A 16,342-nucleotide genomic window follows, 5' to 3' on the forward strand; every position below is an offset into this window, starting at 1 on the left:
ATTCTCTTGTAGTAGAAAATTTGAAAGATTAACTAGTGATTTGTACAGGATAACTCAAAATCATAATGAATCATTAAGGGATTATATAACTAAATTTAGTAAAGAATCCTTGGACATTCCCAACTTGGATATGGCTACGGCTGTTGAAGCCTTCAAAATGGGACTGCTTAAGGATTCATTATTCTATGATGATCTTGTTATGACACCATGCAGGAATCTAGATGAAGTAAGAACTCGAGCACTCAGGTTCATCCGGCTAGAAGATGACAAGAGGATCCAGGAGAGACAAGCAGGATCCTCAAAACAGGAGAAGCAAGGATCCTCCTTCAAGAACAACAAATTCAAATCCTACCATAGAAATGAGAACCAGAATGTGCATGCTGTTGACCAAGAAGAGGATGATGAAGATTATCCTCCAATCTCAGAATATTGTTTTTCCGTTGATAATCATGAACTAATCCTTGCAATGCAGAATCTAGGCGAAAAAGCTAGGTGGCCCAGGAAGAATGATAAACCATCCGGGACTAAAGACAAGTCAAAATGGTGTGCATACCATGAGGACTTCGGGCATCTAACTGAAGAGTGCATAGCTTTAAGAAAAGAGATTGGATATCTGTTAAGCAAGGGGCACCTAAAAGAAGTATTGGGAAGAAAAAAGCAAAGGACTCAGGATCCTGAAAGGATCCCTGAAAAGGCTCCAGCACCCCCGGCAAACGCACAAGTGATCAACTTTATTTCTGGAGGATCAGACATCTGTGGTACATCCTTCTCGGCGGCCAAAAGACATGCGAAGGAGTAAAAAATGGATAATGGAGAAAGGCCTATTAGGACATCAAGTGTCTCAGAAGGGAAGATGATAACGTTTTAACATTCAGGATCCTCATCATGATGGTCTAGTTATTACTCTCTTTATCTCTATCCATTTTGTCCGCAGGATCCTTATCGATGGAGGAAGCTAAGTGAACATTATCCAGCTTGATGTTCTGAAGAAAATGGGTATCCCAGAATCAGACATCACACCAAGATCCTCCGTGCTTGTAGGATTCAGTGGAGAAACGAAGAAAACTCTGGGGGACATCAAACTCCCAATCTACGTGGAAGGATTACATAATTATCAGAAATTTTGTGTTATTGACTGTTTGTCTTGTTGCAATGTTATCCTTGGCAGGCCTTGGATACATGATATGAAAGCAGTCCTATCCACCTACCATCAATGTGTGAAGCTCCCTAGCCCATGGGGAATAATCAAGATCGACAGTGATCAGCAGGAGGCTAAGGATTGTTATACCTCATCCATGAAGCCAACCTCGAAGCCAAGGGAGCAATAGCAATTACAGTATCCTCCGAGGAATGTCTTGGAGGCAAGGGAACAAGATGTGGACGAAATCCTCTTGGATCCTAGTGATCCTGAATCAAAAATCTATATTGGATCATGGATCCTTGGCAAGATGAAAGAAGACTTAATATCCTTCCTCAAAAGAAGAAAATCTACCTTTGCTTGGAAACATGAAGATATGACAGGTATATCTAAGGATATCATTACTCACAAACTTGGCATTGACAGGTCTATCAAACCAATCCATCAAAAAAGGAGGAAGTTTGCACCAGAGAGGAATGCCATTATCCAAGAAGAAGTAGAGAGACTACTTCGAGCAGGTATGATCAGAGAGGTAAAGTATCCAAAATGGTTAGCCAATGTGGTCGTTGTCCAAAAGAAAAAACGGAAAGTGGAGGGTATGTGTCGATTTCACTGATCTGAATAAGGCATGTCCCAAGGATCCTTTCCCATTACCCCACATTGACTCCATGGTGGATGCAACAGCGGGGCATGAACTGTTAACCTTTATGGATGCATCATCTGGATTCCAACAAATTCAGATGGAACCATCTGACCAAGAGGATACAGCATTTATGACCCCAACAGGTTTGTATTGTTATATTGCCATGCCTTTTGGATTAAGAAATGCAGGTGCAACATATCAAAGGCTGGTGAATATGATGTTCAAAGATCAAATTGGACAAACTATGGAAGTATACATAGATGATATGGTAGTCAAATCAAAGAAAGCTGAGGATCACCTAAGGGATTTGGAAGAAGCATTTGATATCCTTGATAAATATAACATGAAGCTTAATCCTTCAAAGTGCCACTTTGGTGTTAAGGCAGGTAAATTCCTAGGATATATGGTAACTCAGAGAGGCATTGAAGCAAGTCCGGAGCAAATTAAAGCACTAGTAAACATCAAGTCCCCTGCCAATGCTAAGGATGTGCAAAGGCTAACAGGCAGGATAGCGGCTCTGAACAGGTTCATATCAAAATCCTCAGAAAAATGTAAAGAATTTTACGATATCCTAAGGAAGAACAAGAAGTTTGAATGGACTGAGAAGCATGAGAATGCTTTACAAGCCCTTAAAGAATATATGTCCTCAGCACCAGCATTATCAAAACCCGAAAAAGGAGATGTGTTATCCTTATATTTGGCGGTATCCTCAACCGCTGTAAGTGCTGTCCTTGTGAAGGATCACGAAGGTACACAATATCCTATCTACTATGTAAGTAAGAGTTTACTTGATGCCGAATCCAGGTACTCACACCTCGAAAAACTTATTCTTGCATTAATCATGGCATCAACTAAGTTAAGGCATTATTTTGAAACCCATACTATTGTTGTTAGAACTAACTTTCCAATTAAGAATGTCCTCAGGAAACCAGAGATGTCAGGAAGAATGGCTAAGTGGGCAGTAAAGCTTAGTGCCCATGATATAAGATATGAGCCAAGAACAGCCATTAAATCCCAAGCACTAGCTGACTTTGTGGCTGATTTCAGAAGTGATCTACAAAAAGAAGCAGAATTGGAAGTCCAACAGCTGGATGAGACCAAGGATCCTTGGATACTACACACTGATGGATCCTCAAATGTCAAGGGCACAGGGCTCGGGATACTACTAAAATCGCCACAGGGGGACATAATACCCCACTCCATAGCCTGTGAGTTCCAAGCAACCAACAATGAGGCTGAATATGAAGCCTTAATTGCTGGCTTGCAAATTGCTAAGGATATGGGGGTAAAATATCTTGAAGTATATGTAGACTCATTATTGATCACCAATCACTTTAATGGATCCTATGCTGTTAAAGGTGAAAAACTAACCAAATATCTAGAGATAGTCAAAGAATTGGCACTATCTTTTGTTTCTTTCAGCTTAACACAGGTACCAAGGGAGGATAACACGGAAGCTGATGCATTGGCCAACTTAGGATCATCCTTAAAAATTCCAGAAGACATAAGTATCCCTATCATCCATATCCTGGCTCCTGTTATTGAAAATCAAGTGGCCATGGAAATAGAAGAGGATACTGCAGTAATCCCTAGTGAAGAAGCTCAATCTTATTCAGGATCATGGGTCTCACCAATAATGAAATGCTTGCAAGACGGAGAGATTCCAATAGGAGAAAATCCTAGAGCTTTCAGGATCAAGGTATCTCAATTTACAATCTTAAATAATGTGCTATATAAACGATCCCTTGCAGGACCATATTTAAGATGTATTGAGGATCCTGAGATTGAAGAAGTGTTGAGAGACTTCCATAAAGGAGATTGTGGAAACCACACTGGGGGCAGGGCATTATTCTCAAGAATCCTTAGAACAGGATACTACTGGCCAACCATGAAAAGGGATGCTGTAGAATATGCTAGGAAATGTGATCCTTGTCAAAGACACAGCAATATCCTTCATCAACCAGCTGAATTGCTACACCCCATACCATCCTCTTGGCCATTCATGAGATGGGGGATGGATATAGTTGGCAAGCTCCCTAAAGCACCTGGTGGAAAAGTATTTATGCTTGCCATGACTGACTACTTCTCTAAATGGATAGAAGCTGAAGCTTTTGCTCAAGTCAGAGAGAAAGAAGTTATATCCTTTATCAAAAGAAACATTATAACTAGATTTGGCATTCCCTCTGAAATTGTATGTGATAATGGTTCCCAATTCATTGGAAGCAGAACTACTAACTTTTGTGACAGTTGGGGAATCAAGATGATAACATCAACACCAGTTCATCCACAAGACAATGGCCAAGCAGAATCATCCAACAAGATCATCATCAACAATTTAAAGAAGAAGCTAGGATCCAAGAAGGGAAAATGGGCAGAAGAGTTACCTTATGTGCTATGGGCTGATAGGACAACTCCCAAGAATGCCACTGGTCAAATACCTTTCTCTTTAGTATTTGGGGCAGAAGCAGTGATCCCAACAGAGATGGTAATCCCAACTGCTAGAACAAGTGCTCGTGATCCTGAAGAGAATGCTACAATCCTGGCTCAGGATTTGGATACTATTGAGGAAATCAGGGATCTGGCTAGGATAAGGATGGCAAGCTACCAACAAAGAATGGCTGGTACCTACATCCTGGGTGATATCATGCTTCTCGTAGTCAAACTTGATCAATGCTTTGACAGCTTCATCCCTGGTAGCCCGGAGCTCCTTCTCAAGATCGGCTATCTTGAGATCCTTCAGCACACCCATCTGTTGGAGGTCGGCAATTTGGCGATCCTGATCTTCAACGTGGTTAACATAAGTCTCTATTTCAGTAAGTTTCTGCAAAAACAACAAGATATGACATCAGACACAGGTGATCCTCAAAAACCATCAGGATAACCAACAGGGGCAGTGATCCTAACTGTTAGGGCTGGATTTTTATTATACGTGATCCTTATACGTGATCCTAACCAGTTATGTTTCATCTTTCAGGATTGTCAAAGTTAAAACACATAAGGATCCTTAATCCTTATTGTCCATCAAAATCTTATCTACGATTGTCTCGGTTGAAGGTTAGGATCCTAACTTGGATCCTCAGGTATGATCCTTAACTATTTTTTATTATACTCGTTATCCTAACCAACCCTTACACTTTGACAACCGAACCTATGATCCTTGAACTAAAGTACTTTGAGAATCTTCAATATGAGGATATTTGATCTAGGATCATATCCTAAATTTATTAAGCATATTTTTAACTCTTGTCACTTTAACAAATATACTACAAAAACAATTGAGAAACAAGAAGATAATTAAAGGATAACAACACGAGATAAGCCAGAAAAATTAAGGTTATATTATTAACAAAAGGATCTTTAACCCTTTTCAAAAAAGTTGTCAAAATTGCCAACCCACATTTCTACCAGCAAAACGTGTCCCGTCCACATGGGTTAGCAAAGGGTGTCCATTGTCTTTGCGGTCTTAACAGGTGCAGAAAATTAAAAGCGGCAGGATCACAAAGGCTTCATCCCCCAAACAGAGGATCCCTCCACCTTTTGTAATCCTACCTATTGTTCGAAGGATCCAGGATCCTTTACCCTAAAAACTATTGTTCAAAGATTACAGACCATAAATTGTTCACAAACCATCAACAACCACAAAAAAAACCACTACCAATCCTAAAAAATTGGGCTCCGGCCTAGTCTCGAAATATCCATCATCGCCCAATCCAGCAGCTCACACCTTTGCTGCTTCATCACCACCAGCTTCTCCACCCTGATCCTTCTCAGCATCACCACCTTCCAGCATGGGGATCTCCTCAGCCTCATCCTCATCCTCCAGCTCCGCCAATCTTGCCTTCCAACCCTCCACGTCCCATGAGCTCTTGTCAAAGGCAGGATCCTGAGCCTCCGCAGCCATTTGTAGTTGTATCTTGTACATAGCAGTTGCGGCAGAGACCTTGGCATCCTGGATGATCTCCTGCTTCTCGCCATCCATGTCAATTAGCCTTTGAGCAGCCTCATCCTTTGTAGCCCGGAGCTCCTTCTCAAGATCGGCTATCTTGAGATCCTTTAACACGCCCATTTGTTGGAGGTCGGCGATTTGGCTCTCCTGATCCTCGACGTGGCCAAGGTAGGTCTCAATCTCAGCAAGTTTCTGCAAAAGAGAAAAAAGGTAAGTTCAGGATCAGGTGATCCTCAAAAAAGCAGGATATACAAGCAGGATATTCGAGAAGGATAACCAACAGGGGCAATAATCCTTACCTCATTGACATAGTCAAGGAACTATTGGCGGATCAGGGGGAATCCTTGAAGATCCTCAGGAGCCTTCCTCTTCTTCCCCTTACTTCTAACAGGTGCTTTAGGAGCTGAAGCAGAGGGACTGGCAACAGAAGCCTTCTTTCGTGAAGACTTGACGTTGGCAAGTTCATCGATCCCGAACTTGGAGGCAGACTTGGCAGATTTGGCAGACTTCCCAACACCTACACAATCAAAACAAGATAAGTTCCCTTACTAATTAAACAATCTAGCATATAACTTACTTTTTACAAGGATACTTACTTGACATAGTGGCAGATGCGGAGGATACTTCCTGTGAATCTTGGACGGAGACTTGGAAACTTCTGACCTCAGGATTGAGCTTTTTAAAAGCTAAGACTCTTTCTCTTGCAGCAGGGGTTAACTTAAGATAAGCAATGGATATAGCTGCATAAAAAATAAAAAAGACGTCAGTGATCCTCATCGTATGAGACAAGTCTGATAGTGATCCTTCCAGGATCCTCTACCCTACCATGAGTGGCCCATTCCTTGGGCAGATCCTTCCCATCTGGGATGGTATCCCTTCTAACAAAGAAAAAGCGACGCTTCCAGTTTGTGTCATTCTTAGTAACCTTGAAGACAGGGTGATCCTCCCCAGCTTTCCATTTTAGCAGATATCGGCAAGAACCGAACGTGGTAAGATCATAAAGTGCGGCCAACTCTGCCATCCCCAAATCAATTCCCTTCTGCTCGATGATCCTCTCGAAGGTATACAGGACCCTCCAGATCATCGGCATAGCTTGGATATAAGATATGCCGGTTAAAGAAAAGAAGGATTGGGTGAAGGATGGAAAAGGATACGAATACCCTATGGTGAACGGAGTAGCAGGAAAGGCCACCCAAACGTCTGAAACAAAGTCGCTCAGAGCAGTAGGTGTGAAGGACTTGAAAACAGCATTCGCCGGAAAGCAATGACGAATCCTGTCTACATGAGCATCAGTAAAGCAACATCTCTCCGTAGGAGAGTCCTTGATGATCCCTTGGCTTTTTAGGGGACTGCTCTTCTTGGAATCCTTATGTGGAGAATTTCGAAGCAACATACTCATGATGGAACAGAAACAGAGTAAAAGCAGAAAAAACAGAGCAAAAGAAAGAGAGAAGAAGAGAGTACCTGGTCAATCTTCGGTAACGATTATAAAGGGAAGATATCTCGAATTTAAATGCAGAGTGATCCTAACCCTATCTCCTATTTATAATCATGATTTGCAGGGATTGTCACATCTGTGACATAATGATCACAACGGCTAGTCCGCTTATAACGGCTAGTTATCCAAATAGTCCGTTGAAGATAAGATCAGAGCAAAACATAACTCGTTTATTTGCAATAAACTCCTTATATTTTGGGGGCAATTGTTAGGGCTGGATTTTTATTATACGTGATCCTTATACGTGATCCTAACCAGTGATCCTTGTTTCTTTGGCAGACAGTGATCCTCAGCAGGACTTCAGGATCAGGATCATGGACCATCAAAGGATCCTCATGCTAACAGTTACCTTCGTTTAAAATAATGTTATTTTGCAGGAACATCTAGCAGGATACGCTCTTAGCATCATAATCAAGGGACGCGTCTTCACAATTATAGCATGAGCTTAATCAAAGATAGACGTTGCAAAGGATATGGAAACTCAGCTTGATTTAAGGGCGGCAATTTAGGCTAGATTGTCTTTTATTTCTAAAGGGGTAATGAGCTGATTATTAGTCTTTTTACCTAAAATAGGTCACCTACACTTGTATAAATACCACTCTTCCTCATTTGGAAGAAAACACGACAACACACAACACAATTCTCACACGCTTAGACACTCGAAACTATAGTGATCCTTGTACTCAGCTCATTATCATCCGAAGTTGTAACTATATTTTTCTTATATTGAAGTTGGTGATTGGTAGTTGCCATCACCCGAGGTTTTTTATGCCGGAGATCATACATTGATCAAGGGCTTTTTCCTCGTATAAGTCATTGTGTCTTTGCATATTTCTCATAAAAGTGATCCTTTACTTTTATTATTAACCAAGCATCATACCCCGTTTACATAAAGTTTGGTTACATTATCCTTGTGTGATTTTTGACCAAAACACTAACCTCGTTGACAGAATCAAGAAACTACTGACGAATCAGGGGAAATCCTTGGAGATCCTCAGAAGTCTTCCTCTTCTTTCCCTTACCCCTAATGGGTAATTTAGGGGCTGAAGCAGAGGGACTAGCAGCAGGAGTCTTCTTCTTCGAAGACTTGACGTTGGCAAGATCATCAACCCCAAACAAGGAGGCAGACTTGGCGGACTTAGCAGATTTCCCAGCACCTACACAATCAAAACAAGATAAGTCTCCTAACTAATTTAATACTTTTGCATAGAACTTACTTTTTGGTAAGGATACTTACTTGACATTGTGGCAGATGCGGAGGATACTTCTTGTGAATCTTGGATGGTGACTTGAAAACTTCTGGTCTCAGGATCAAGCTTCTTGAAAGCTAAAACTCTCTCTCTTGCAGCAGGAGTTAACTTGAGATGAGTAACGGATATAGCTGAAAAAACACAAAAGACAAAAAAGACATTAGTGATCCTCATCATAAGAGACAAGTCTGATGGTGATCCTTCAAGGATCCTCTATCCTACCATGAGTAGCCCACTCCTTGGGCAGATCCTCCCCGTTAGGGATGGTATCTCTCCTAACAAAGAAGAATCGTCGCTTCCAGTTGGTATCATTTTTTGTGACCTTAAAAACAGGGTGATCCTCTCCAGCTTTCCGTTTCAACAAGTATCGACAGGAACCAAATGTGGTGAGATCATATAACTCGGCCAGCTCCGGCATCCCTAAGTCAATCCCCTCCTGCTCGATGATCCTCTCAAGGGTACACAGAACCCTCCAGATCATCGGCATGGCCTGGATATAGGACATACCGGTCAGAGAAAAGAAGGACTGGGTGAAGGCTGGAAAAAGGTATGAATATCCTATGGTAAACGGAGTTGCAGGAAAGGCCACCCAGGCGTCGGAAACGAAATCACTCAGAGCGGTGGGAGTAAAAGACTTGAAGACGGTATCCGCCGGAAAACAGTGACGGATCCTGTCAACATGAGCATCGGTAAAGCAACATCTCTCCGTAGGAGAGTCCTTAATGATCCCTTGGCTTTTCAGGGGACTGCTCTTCTCGTGATCCTTATGGGGAGAGTTTCGGAGCAACATCCTCACAGCAAAATAAAAACAGGGAGCAGAAAAACAGAGTAAGAGGAGGAAGAATGAAAAAGAAAAGAGAATACCTGATCGATCTTCGGTAGAAATTATAAAGGGAAGTTATATCGAATTTAAATGCAGAGTGATCCCAACCCTATCTCCTATTTATAATCATGATTTGCAGGGATGTCACTTCATTGACGTAATGATCACAACGGCTAGTCCGCTTATAACGGCTAGTTATCCGAGTAGTCCGTTGAAGATAAGATCAAAGCAAAATATAACTCATTAATTTACAATAAACTCCTTATATTTTGGGGGCAATTGTTAGGGCTGGATTTTTATTATACGTGATCCTTATACGTGATCCTAACCAGTGATCCTTGTTTCTTTGGCAGACAGTGATCCTCAGCAGGACTTCAGGATCAGGATCATGGACCATCAAAGGATCCTCATGCTAACAGTTACCTTCGTTTAAAACAATGTTATTTTGCAGGAACATCTAGCAGGATACGCTCTTAGCATCATAATCAAGGGACGCGTCTTCACAATTATGGCATTAGCTTAATCGGAAATAGACGTTGCAAAGGATATGGAAACTTAGCTTGATTTAAGGACGGCAATTTAGGCTAGATTGTCTATTATTTCTAAAGGGGTAATGAGCTGATTATTAGTCTTTTTACCTAAAATAGGCCACCTACACTTGTATAAATACCACTCTTCCTCATTTGGAAGAACACACACAACACAATTCTCACACGCTTAGACACTCGAAACTATAGTGATCCTTGTACTCAGCTCATTATCATCCGAAGTTGTAACTATATTTTTCTTATATTGAAGTTGGTGATCGGTAGTTGCCATCACCCGAGGTTTTTTATGCCGGAGATAATACATTGATCAAGGGCTTTTTCCTCGTATAAATCATTGTGTCTTTGCATATTTCTCACAGAAGTGATCCTTTACTTTTATAATTAACCAAGCATCATACTCCGTTTACATAAAGTTTGGTTACATTATCCTTGTGTGATTTTTGACCAAAACAGTAAGATGCTGGCATTTTAGTAAATTCTTCTTCATTCTTGAATGGCATATTTCTGATTAGAGTAACTTATGATCATTCTTGAATGGCATATTTATGATTAGAGTAACTTGTGATAATATAATATACCCAACAAAGATTATTATACCGAATATACCCATATCCTCATGGCCGGCAAAGCTTATATACTGTATTTACTATCTTGCAAAGCTTAAAGCTGATTTCAAGATGTACATGTTCGTTTTACATGCCAATTTAAAATTGTATTACTTACTGACTCTTTTTCATGATTTATCAAAGCTCGTATTTTCTCTGTCAAGATACAAGGCAGTTATTGATGCTTATTTAGATGAAGAAAATTTAGTGGTCGGCGTTTTGGTGAAATGGTGGTAAGTGGCATTCAACTTCAAGATGCATCAATAGAACATGGCATGAAGAAACCTCATTCAACTTCACTAACTTTGTTGTTTACAGTTTACATTGACTAAAGGCTCTACTCCCTCATATCAAGGCTTCCTTCCTCTGCGAAGTTTACGGCGCCCGGATGTAAGCAAAACAAAGCCCATTTCACTCCTCCGCTAAGTGCACCACGTTGTTTCGATGAAAGCTACGTTCAGGAAATCGTTGAAAAAGCACCTCAGGTATTTATTCTATTTTGATTTCCCTGTATGAACACGGGGGGTTCTTAAGCATAGATGATGTTAAATCAGTGATTTCTCTTTCGTTTGATCGAGTTTCTATGGGCAGTCTTTTTATATCTGTTACGGATTTGATGAGTTGTGAGCTTGACTTCAAAGAAACTTCTATATTTGTTATTGTTTGTGATTAACTTTTGTTTTTGTCTATGAAGTGTTCGATTAAATGCACCAATGGGCTTTCTATTAAAAATATAAAATTATTTGAGTAATTTATTTTTGAAACAGGTTTACTAACAATGGATCTTCGTTTTGGCGATGTCATTGATGACGTGGCTCGATACTTTAAGGATGCATATGACAAAGTGAGTAATAAAAATTTATTTTCAAATAGTTTTAGTTAAGAGTTCATTAGACTAAATCTTGTCATTTTCTTTTGTTTAACCCAATATTTTGGAAGAAACTTGCACCATACAAGTTTGTTGAAGGCATGATTGACAGAACAATTGAGAAGCTATGGCCTAACAATCCAATGCTGGCATGCGATAGTTCCTGCCAAAGGATTCGAATAAACATCGGTGAATATCTCGAAGCTGACAGGGATGAATTGTACCATCTGGACTATTGTGGTAGAAGCTTTTTTTTATTATTTCTTTTTGGAAATTATTTGTTTGTTGGTAGTTTGGTTGCTATAGAAATATGGTTGTGTATGTGGTGGATTTGAGTGTAAGTTTTGGTTACTTAAACCCGAGGATTCGGTATTTAGGATTATGTTGAATTTGAAGTTGTTTATATTGAATGTAAGGAGTAGCACTGAAATGATTTCAGGACCAGAATGTTAGTAGAAAGTAGTATACCTTACGGGTATAGTAGATGTGAAGTGCTGCGGGTAAGTTTGTGATATGTTCACGCCCCGTATTATTTACTTCGCCGCAACGCGCGGGTCTCCCACTAGTATTAATAATTAATAATATCTGTTAATATTTGAATTTGAAGTGAATGAATAGTGTTTTAGGTTTGTCATCTCTTGAATGGTCCACGCCTTATTGTTGATACACCACGCGCGTGGACCATTTTCCAGGTGTTCTCCCTCAACTCCTTCTCATTCTCCACTTGCCAAAACGAGAGAGGAGGGAGGGGCTAAGAAAAACGGGAGAAAGTGAGAGAGAGAGGGAGGCAGAGGGAGAGAGAAAGAGAGATGCCGAAGGAAAAGAGAGATCCGCCAGGGTTCGAAGGTTCTAGAGGCGGTTCGGTGGCTGGATCGGAAAGTCGCCGCCTTCGACTCAAATCATCAGCGGCTAGGGTTCGATTGGTAAGAAACTTAGCCTAAAATTCCTCCCATTCTTGAGTTTAATGAGTTTGAACAGATTAGGGTTTAAATATTGGTGTTTTATTGGTTGGTAGTCACTATCGGTTAATAACCTGTGAAGTGTTATTGGCTTGCATATCAGAAAGTTTGAGGCTGTAATTAGAGACTATCATCAACATTAGGCTCCTACAACGGTATAATGGTAAGGAACAACAATATGAACTTGTATATTTTTATTAGTTTTATGAGTTTTAAGGAAAATAAAAGTTTTATGTAGATGTAATGGATGAAATAGGTTACAATTAGAATATTTACTGAAGAATCCCTAAACCCAATTAATATCAATTATTATTATTACTATATGTTAATATGACAATTGAAATGGATAGTGTATTTAACGGTAGGTTAGAGCGTCATAGGAGAAGGGGTTGGACACGTGTAGATAAATTTTTGTTTTGGGTTATGAAGAGACACGTGTTATGGTGGTATGCCACATTGTCTCAAGATCTTATACCACGTCTGAAAGAGACAAGTGAAAGCAGAGAGAGAAAGTTCCCGGAGGCATGGCGGTGCTCCGGCGAAAACCACTTTCCGGAGAAGAATAGCCTGCGACGGAAGCCGGAGGCATGGCGGTGCTCCGGCGACAACCCCTTTCATGTGCGTGAATGCCTCTCTTCTATAAATCGAGAATCAAGGAACGATGGTAGTGGTGCAAGCACAAGGCCAACGACGGCTTAGGGTTAGGGTTTCAATAGGCAATGATCAATCCGTCATTGACGATGGCGTGTCTCCAAATTCTGACGATAAACCAACAAAAATGAGGTACATAAAGTCTTACAGGCTTATAATCCATGATTGTGATTTGTTTAAATAGAAATATTATGGTTACTGAATCTGAAGGCGATGTCGGTGGTTCTGGTTATAGTTATGATGCTGGTTCTGGTTATAGCGATGGCGGTGATTTCAGATACGAACTCCGTTCTAGAGAGATTCCGGCCACTCCTTTTTACATTGTAAGTTTGCTTTTCTTGGGGGTTCAGGGACCGATAAAGATGGTATCGGGCATGAAAGTGATTCCGGGGGCGGTGAAGCTCTTATCAAAGGGTTTGGATTTAGTTGATTTGGGGAAAGAATGATTGAGATGCGTACACGTTTGGTGGCAAATACTGATTCATTTTTTTAAAACAATATATTTGATTATATGTATGTAAGTATAAATTAATGATTCCTGTCTCGAAATAGAGCTACATTATTCAAATAATAAATAACTATCAATATGGTAAATCTAAATCTTTGTACACATATATAAGATATGAATCTGAAAACATAAATAAGCAGAATGGTGGACATAAAAATTGAGTTTTTCATTTGAAAAACTTCTACCAATAACCAACCTACTATTATACCTTTGAAAGTTTGATTTGCTTTTCATACACAATGGTCGAGTTATAAAAACGTTACCTTATTTTGTTATTTGCATGTATAGGGCAAAATAACATGTTTTCAATACTTTTGTATCCATCTTTTGTCTCTCTCACTTTTGTTTTCATGTTTGGACACTAATATTCATTATTACTACCCTTTGCAGCAACTACAAAAGGTTCTTAATTTATATTTAGTAGCCTCAGGATTTCAAAACAAATCTGCTCCAGCAATTAAAAAACTAAGTGAAGCTGCCTTCCCGTGACCACGATTGGCAAGCAGAGATCTTTGTAGTCTATTTCCTGAATTGTTCTTCTAGTGTCAATGGTTGTTGATCCCGGTAAACTCTAAAACTCATAAATTACCATTCGATTATTACATTTTCTACCACAATTTTTTTTGTTATACACTTCACATTAATGCTCTGCTAGGATTGTCTTGATAAATAGTAAAGGGGTTCGGAAATTAAATGGGTCAAATGGGTCGAATGATTTGAAAGTTACCCTTTATCTGGCCTATTTTTCTCATAATAGATTTGCTTTTGTCTAAAATGAAACGTGACTTAACTGAATCAAAAGTGGTTAAAATGTTTACATTTACGGTGAACCAAAGGCGAACTGAAAAGAATGCAGCCATGTCAGCTTGGTCATCTTTGAAACTTTGCAAGAAATATCATTTTTACAAGAATGATCTTCTTTGATTGGATGGTTAAACGTAACGCGTTAAAATGAACTTTAATTTATATAATTTTTTTCATTTGTTGATGAGAGTTTGTGAAAAATGCATTAACATACTTATTCCACTCAGGATCAGCAATGAGTGACACTAAAAGAAAGCACATACTCATATCCAAAGGAATGCACTTGCTTTTGACTAGGACAAGCGACAACTTATTTAACAGCAAAACAATTATGTTACTGAATTGGAACCAAGACGTCCAACACTCATTGGCATTCTTGGTTGTTGACCTTCCCTCGAACTTGAGCAGTAAGCAACTTGAACCATCTACATATATACTCAATTTCCTTTTTTTAGTGTAAACACTTATCCAAATTACTGTCAGATTTTATAAACCATTTGAGATTTATGAAGACGTGGCAAGACACTCAACAGTAATCTGTTTAAATACGGACCTGTAAAGGTGACGTCGTCGCGCTTACAAATGATTTAGAGAAATATCAGGTTCGTTAGAATCTGAATATGTTTACGTTCAAATCCACCCTTTGCTGGATCACGTGAATACGGATCGACAATGGTATGTATAGTAGGTGAACCCGTTTTGTTACCTGTTTCCACAGCCAACCCATTTTAACATGAGCCCATTTTTTGTCATGCCGTTGTTTTACTCGGCCCATTTATGACAACAGGCATTCATTATACTGATAATCTACGTAGAAAATGTGATTTATAAAGGCTTGAGAATGTAGTTGCCGACTTATTTCATCACGAAAGCGTTAGAGTGGGTTGTTCTCAAAGGTGATAAAGGGTTAGAATGGCAATGATCAGCAGTCATAAAACGAGCATGTTCTAATTACTCCGGCCGGCGGCTCTTCCACTCACTATGACAAATGAAAACTTTAAGGACCCTAGATATGATTTTTTGAGAGCTTTGTTTGATTTAAATTAATGTTGAGTTTTTTTTTTCTTTTAACATTAGTTTTGCTTTTGATTTCAGAAATATGAATTTGAGGTTCGTGCTTTCTAACATTCTTGACTTTATGAATCTAATTTTATAACTTAACGATCGAGACTTGAAAAGAAAATGACATATGTAACAGTTTTTACTGGTAAAATGATGAGATGACCTACCTTTTTTTAGAGAATTATTCGGCTTAACACAAGGCGCCGCAATGCGCGCGGGGATTAAAACCTAGTTATAATAAATTTGGTACATTTAAATTGGTTATGGTTTTACTCGAGTTTAACTTACGACATAACTTTATGTAATTTGCGAAGGTTTTTTTCTCTGCGCTTCATTACGAGTGTTTCTTATCTACAATTCAATGGTTTTACTCAAGTTTATTTTACACTGTAATCTATCACCGCAACCGACGTGGCTAGCATAATCTAAGTTTATTTTACACTGTAATCTATCACCGCAACCGACGTGGCTAGCATAATCTTATAAGAAAAGTTTGGTAAACCTAACTTTTCTTTTGTGACCCTCAAGTTTATAGACTTTGCACCTCCAACTCCAATCTTTTGGTAAGTGACACAATGAAATCTAATTTTTGGTATTTAAAAACTTTGACCCTCCATTTATTTCTACTTAATAACTTCACACCGCATTTTCTCCAACGCTTCATTTCCTTTGTTTAAAATACTTTTACGATATACACCGCAACATGTTAGACATTATACTTTTTTCATATCTACCTAACCACGTTAGTGTCACTAACGTAACATAACGTGTGTGACAAAGTAAAAAACGCGTCAAGTCACACGTGGGGACCACACAATAATATCATCATCGTAACACATGTAAAGAAGTCACAAACGTAATGTTGCCGCCGCAACGCGCGACACGGGTAAATATCTATGATACATTGAGTTCAATCTGATACATCAAAACATGCGTTTTCATATGGTTAACATATCACATAATGGTTGGACTAATCTGTTCGATATTTACAAAGTACCCGCGCCGCAACGCGCGCGGTTCTTATTACTAGTTTTTGTTT

General features: G+C 39.4%; 2 long non-coding RNA genes across 4 annotated transcripts; both read left to right on the forward strand.

The window, feature by feature from the left end:
• Nucleotides 1-10,439: 10,439 nt before the first annotated feature.
• On the forward strand, nt 10,440-11,758 carry LOC110870892. The gene is made up of 4 exons (XR_002553329.2): nt 10,440-10,684; nt 10,770-10,936; nt 11,219-11,295; nt 11,391-11,758. It is a non-coding gene; the product is annotated as an uncharacterized LOC110870892 (long non-coding RNA).
• Nucleotides 11,759-12,054: 296 nt separating this feature from the next.
• Nucleotides 12,055-15,363, forward strand: LOC110872278. 3 transcript variants are annotated; one of them, XR_004864790.1, is made up of 6 exons: nt 12,055-13,061; nt 13,165-13,252; nt 13,828-14,001; nt 14,469-14,648; nt 14,725-14,916; nt 15,029-15,363. It is a non-coding gene; the product is annotated as an uncharacterized LOC110872278 (long non-coding RNA). The 3 variants fall into 3 exon arrangements; XR_002554348.2 differs by having other exon boundaries at nt 12,055-12,242; nt 12,782-13,061; nt 14,725-15,363; XR_004864789.1 differs by having other exon boundaries at nt 12,059-13,061; nt 14,725-15,363.
• Nucleotides 15,364-16,342: the final 979 nt, after the last annotated feature.

This window comes from Helianthus annuus, chromosome 8, assembly GCF_002127325.2.
Source record: "Helianthus annuus cultivar XRQ/B chromosome 8, HanXRQr2.0-SUNRISE, whole genome shotgun sequence".
Classification (NCBI taxonomy): Eukaryota; Viridiplantae; Streptophyta; class Magnoliopsida; order Asterales; family Asteraceae; genus Helianthus; species Helianthus annuus.